This window comes from Lissotriton helveticus, chromosome 1_1, assembly GCF_964261635.1.
Source record: "Lissotriton helveticus chromosome 1_1, aLisHel1.1, whole genome shotgun sequence".
In the NCBI taxonomy this organism is placed as follows: domain Eukaryota; kingdom Metazoa; phylum Chordata; class Amphibia; order Caudata; family Salamandridae; genus Lissotriton; species Lissotriton helveticus.
The window spans coordinates 234,096,620-234,102,619 of record NC_136057.1 but is presented as its reverse complement, the minus strand read 5'-3'; the positions used below and the strand labels follow the sequence as shown (position 1 = coordinate 234,102,619).

The following is a 6,000-nucleotide window of genomic DNA, read 5'->3' as shown; positions in this document are numbered from 1 at the left end:
ATCTGAGACCCGCCAAGCCTCCCAAAGGGCGCAAACACCGACGCCCTCTCCTCACCGCCCAGCGCAACGAGCCACCCACATCAGAGGGCTTCGAAGCGCTCAGCCCTTTGGAAAAGGCGTTCATGGAGTTCAGAGACGCAGCTCAGATGTCTCCAGGGGTGGGGCCGCCGAGCGCGAGAATGGCGAGCCTGAGGTGTCCTGTTATAGTTACACCCACCTGTTATGTGTCCCATTGAATGCGCGTCCACGTGCGCTCCAGGTGGAGAGAGGTCTGTCTTCTGATTGGACGTTCTTGGAACCCGATACCACCTGCGCTCAAATTTCTATGGCCGCAGGCCTGGTGTCGGGGTGGGGCGGGAATCATATCCTTCTTTTCAAGAGCCTGTCGGAATTCTACCAGGGGTTTCACCACAAAGGAAGAAACCGCAGCATCCCACGGATCCCTCGCCAGCAGGTACCGTGCCTCTCGCTATGCCACCTGTTATTGTTTTGTTGTGTTCTATTATCTCCTAATAATATAAAACTATCTCTACAGCTTTATCTTTCCTTATGGTATTCCATTTTGGTTTTTGGTCTTGCTTGTGTTCTGAAAACATAATCTGTAAAGCTGTGAGGTCGCAGTATCGTGTAATGGATTTTGACAACAATTATTTGATATTACTTCGTGTTGGGCTGTCCATCCTAGTTGGTAAGGTGGAGTTGCAGGTGTGGGCCGATTTTTTGGGCAGTGTGGTGGCCGATTTTGCATCTGTCTGTGCTGTTCAGATGCCGCCAGCTTCACAGGGGGCACAGAGCAGCCGTTCCAGAGGCCTGTAGCTGGAGGCAGAGGGGCCTGTTACCCCCTTTCACCAAGGTAACGGGGTGCCAGTCCCCCACTGGGCTGGCCCATTGATATAATAAAAAGCTGTTTTGGGCTGGCTGCGGGCACATTAATGTATGCAGATTGAGCACAGGCTGGGGGGCTGAGCACAAGGGGCCTCAATTATATTCAGGTGTGGTTCACCCGCGTGAAATGCAGCAATCGCGTCAGACCGGTTCTCACCATGTAGTGTTTATCTTTCCAGGACTTTCTTTCTGCTGGAAGAATGAAAACTGCATGTTTTTATTAAAATTCACTTAACTTTGAGAGTCAGCAGAGTGTGTAACTCTGAGGCCCACAATTCACAAACTTCCCCGGGTGGAGCTACAAACTTACCCCTCGGTGTTGCTTAGCATCAGGTTACTTCTTGAAAGTGTGGTGTAAGATGCTCCGTTCCATTTTATGGCGGTCAGCGATCTTTTTCAGATCTAACAATATTTGCATTTTGCACATAACTGTTGATTTTTGCTGTGAAAACTTTAGAAAACCTGAAAGGGAGATTAAACAACTCTTTTGATCTATTTCTCATTGCGGTGCTTAATAATGTTTACGACACCAAAACTAAGAATCATGGTCCTCATTTACAAGGTCATTGCGCCGCGGTGAGTCACTTTTTTTGAGCAACGGCAGGGAGAATTCCTGCCCATATTTACACGGCCAGCGTAAGTCACCAAGGGCCCGATTCACAGAATGAACTTAAGACTCAAACCTAAACTTACTACTATTTTGGTATTCACAGAATGCACTTACTACTTTTGGCATTCACAGAATAAACTTACTACTTTTGGTATTCACAGAAGTTAGGATTTTGTCTTAAGTTTGTCTTAAGACAAACTTAAGTCTGTCTTAAGACAAACTTAAGACAGACTTAAGACAAAATCCTAACTTCTGTGAATACCAAAAGTAGTAAATTCATTCTGTGAATGCCAAAAGTAGTAAGTGCATTCTGTGAATACAAAAATAGTAGTAACTTAAGGATTAAGTCTTAAGTTCATTCTGTGAATCGGGCCCCATGTGTTACTTTTCGGGTCATGTGAATATGGGCCCCTTTCACGCATTTCTTCCGTGGGTGTTGCTGTGGGTGTTCCTATGCAACATCTATGGAACCTGAGGCATTTCCAGATTCACAAAGTTTTGTAAAGCTGGGAATGCATCAGAATCCTATGTCTCCCTGGTGTCAAAGTGGTGGCACAAATAGGAGAAATACTTTTATTTCTCCTTGTTTTTTCCTCTTTCTATGCTAATGTCATCAATGATTGTTTTTGTGCAGGGAGGTATTCCTTCCTGCACAAAAACAATCACCCCTGCAATGCATGCACCCTTGCAACATGACACTGGGGTGCCTGTGCTGGCGCATGGCAGCCAATTGTGTGCCAACGCAGGGGAAAGCACACAGATGCCTCGTATTGTTGTTAATACAACGCATCCCTATGCTTTTAAAATAATGCCGCTCAGGGCAGCAAAATTGCTTGCAGCGCCACACTGCGTCATTTTTTTGTAAATGAGGGCCTTTGTTTTGTAGACATAGAAGAGTGAAAAAGGCGCTAATGAAACATTTATTTTTTGTTTTCTTTTTCCGTGTTGGACGCTGATCCAATCCAATTTTTAGATCTGGATTAAAAACATCTTTAGCTTATTCTGCATCCTCATATAATAAAACAGCACAGACTCTCTTACACACTTACTGGCTGCATTTTGTCGGATCATATGTGCACATCTGCACAGTTTTAGGGTTGGTGGTCCCATACTTTTCCAATTATTTTATATTTCCTTTCTGAACCTTTTTACGTTTTGCCCGCTCAGCGCTTGCACTGTGCTTGTGTATTCTCTTGTAGTTAATAAACCTTAAAAGGGGCTCTTATCAGTTCCCAATGCCAAAATACTGTGTTCATGCGCTTTTGTGTGGAATTTTTTTTAACTTCCCCATGACATTAGGCATATAACACACTAGGCCTAAAAACCATTAGCATAATCATATTACGCACTAACCCCATAACCATGAGCATCATTATAGGAATGGTATACACCCGTTACAACGCATCTTTTACTCCGCACTACCATTACAACGCGACTTTTACTCCGCATACCATTACAACGCATTGCGCTGGGGGGCGCTCTAGGATAGGGAATAAGTATAATTTACTATCCAACACCTTCCCTAGGGTCCACGGGGACTGGAGTTAGAATAGTAAATTATACTTACCACTATCCAGCACCCCAAAGCGCTATGCGTTGTAATGGTATGCGTTGTAAAAGTCGCGTTGTAACGGTATGCGGAGTAAAAGTATGCGGAGTAACATGGTACATCCATAGGAATAGATATCACATTAGGCCTAACTACGCATAAATCACGGTGCCTAAGCTCACCCAACTGTCCCCAGGGCAACTGGCTTTCTCTAGGGCTCCAATGTAAAGTCAGGGCCTAGCTGCAGATGCAGCAACATCCAAAAAGTGTGCAAAACTGGCCTAAACGTAGCAGCTGCCCGCTAATTGCGGTGCAGCTGTGCAGGCAACAAAATGCGAGCACTGGAAAATCGACTCTGGGGCCCTGCTGTGGGGCTCTCCCAATAACTGTAGCCCAATGGGCACCAGCAATGCGCCCCGAACACACCACGGTGCCCTTGTTAAGCCCCACTGGGACTTCTTCCTGGAATGTGCGCTACTCGTTGCAGCTGCCCACTGCCAAGCGGGGCAGCTGAAAAATCATAGTCACAGGCCCCTCCTGGCCTCCTTACAACAATTAGGCCCCTAATTGGAGCCACATGGGCTCTAGGAACAAATATGACACCGTTGGAGCAGCCCGCTGTCAGGTGCGGGACCGCTCAGACAGCAAGACCAGAAGCCCCCAAACCCCCACAGGGACTTGGCATAGCACACGCGAGTTCCCGACAGAGATCAGCCCTCCTCACCGGGCTCTCTCTCGGGACTCCTGACTCTCCAGCTATTCCTTTCTCGTCCTGGGCAGCATGACGCGGGGTTCTCTCCTCAACTACGCGAGCCCCGCGCTGCTATCGGCGGCCTCAGCCGCCTTCGCTCTCTTCACCCGGGCCCCCTCCTGGGACCTGGGACCCGGGACCCGGATGTGGAGCCTGTCAAGCTCTAGAACTTCACTGCAGCACATCCCAGTGCGGGTATGGCTCCCGCCTGGGTCTTTGAACGCAGCGCTTCCTGCCGCATGGCCCTTCCGCTTCCGTCCACGAGGCCCCGCCCACAACCAGGCAGATCGCGGGTTGTTCTCCGATTGGGCAGCAATGAGGGGTAGGCTCCTTCTTAATTAAAAATGATATTAACGCAGGGTGTGCACCCGTTCACAACCGTCAGAAACGTGGAGTGGTCACCCGCTGTTTAAATATGCCAAAAAGCTGCAAAGATGCGGCGTGGGCACCTGCTTGGGGTGCACAAATGCAGGGTGGGCTCCAGCCGACTTTAAGAGCACAGGGGGAATCCCACACGCTGGGGATTCGCTTGCAGGCTCGCGTTGCCACTGGCCCAGCTCCTCTCTCCTGGCAAGTTTTAAAATAAATATGCTCCCAGGGCGCCAGCAAGCAGGCCAGAGAAATAAAGGGTCCTTGGTGCTGGGGGGACCACAGAACAGCGCAGCCAGGCAGGCAGGCCAGCATGCAGGGACCCCCAGGAGTCAGCAGCTGGGTTCTGCAGCAGTTGCTCCTGGCAGAGTGTCTCCCCCAAAGTAAGCACAAGCACAATAACAACATTTTCATGGTGTCACAGCCCCTACATTTATAGGACATTTTCATTTGTGTCACAGCACAGAGCTTGGGAAACCAGATGCAACTGGTTTTGGAGCACTCTGTTTACCAGGCTCCTGTTCCCTATTGTTAGGTGGGGGCTCGTCACCAGACACACAACAGGGAGGCAAAGCCAGCATTCACTAGGGCAGGCACACTCGTATTCAGGTGCCAGTGACTTCTCCTCCCACTACTCAAAATGTAGATGTCCCATTTAGCCTAGCGCTGACTCATCCTGCCCCTCCTGGAGCCACCCACACCTCACCAGCCCCTGTCACTCAAAAGCCAGCAATGCAATTCACATCAGGCAGGCACACACATAGCACACAGAAATGCCAACTTCTAAAAGTGGCATTTCTAAAATACCCATAAAAAATCTGCGCACACCATTGCGCTGCATTTATTAATACGATTTCACACATACCAGACTTAACCACGCTGCGCCTCACATATCAGGATCTACCACTGACCCACATTCATCAGAGAATCCCTTATGCATTCCTATGGGAGGGCAGGGCCATCTCACTACAAGTAACTCAGAGAGCATGCACTTTACACTGGACAGCAGTGATAAAGTTTGTTTCCGGTCAAGGGAAGGCATGGCTTGGCAGTTCGGGCTGGACTGTTCCCATGAGGCACAGGGTCAGACTGATTTGCATATAGCCATGTCTGAACTGGGGTGGCAGAGTGGGCTAAAGAACGGTGATGGATCAAACCCAGATCTTTTGACTGGGTGTGAGTGTTTGATTGGTTCAGATGCTCCGTCCATCACCACCCCCTTTTGTACCGGTTTGGCCACCATAAGTGTGTCGGGGTATGCTCAGACGTGAGTCCCTTGCTCACTTTGCCACTGGATTCAAGCAAGCCGGGCTGAAGACGGCTGGAGTGCCAGAAACCGGTCCTCGGAAGCTTGTTTCCGGTCCAGGGAAAGCATGGCTTGGCAGTTCGGGCTGGACTGTTCCCATGAGGCACAGGGTCAGACTGATTTGCATATAGCTATGTCTAAACTGGGGTGGCAGAGTGGGCTAAAGAACGGTGATGGATCAAACCCAGATCTTTTGACTGGGTGTGAGTGTTTGATTGGTTCAGATGCTCCGTCCATCACCACCCCCTTTTGTACCAACTTCTAAAAGTGGCATTTCTAAAATACCCATAAAAAATCTGCACACACAATTGTGCAGCATTTATTAATACTATTTCACACATACCAGACTTAACCACGCTGCGCCTCACATATCAGGATTTACCACTGACCCACATTCATCAGGGAATCCCTCATGCATTCCTATGGGAGGGCATGGCCATCTCACTACAAGTAACTCAGAGAGCATGCACTTTACACTGGACAGCAGTGATAAAGTGCCTAGATGCCTAAAACCACCAACACTACACAGG

General features: G+C 48.8%; 1 protein-coding gene across 1 annotated transcript in view; it reads left to right on the top strand.

Moving 5' to 3' along the window:
- The first annotated feature begins 415 nt into the window (after window positions 1-415).
- LOC144768669 (proto-oncogene Mas-like) overlaps window positions 416-6,000 on the top strand; it is a 108,759-nt gene continuing 103,174 nt past the window's right edge. Inside the window, exon 1 of the mRNA XM_078652493.1 lies at window positions 416-454. The gene's annotated coding sequence lies outside the window, so the exon portion shown is untranslated. The remainder of the gene's footprint in view (window positions 455-6,000) is intronic.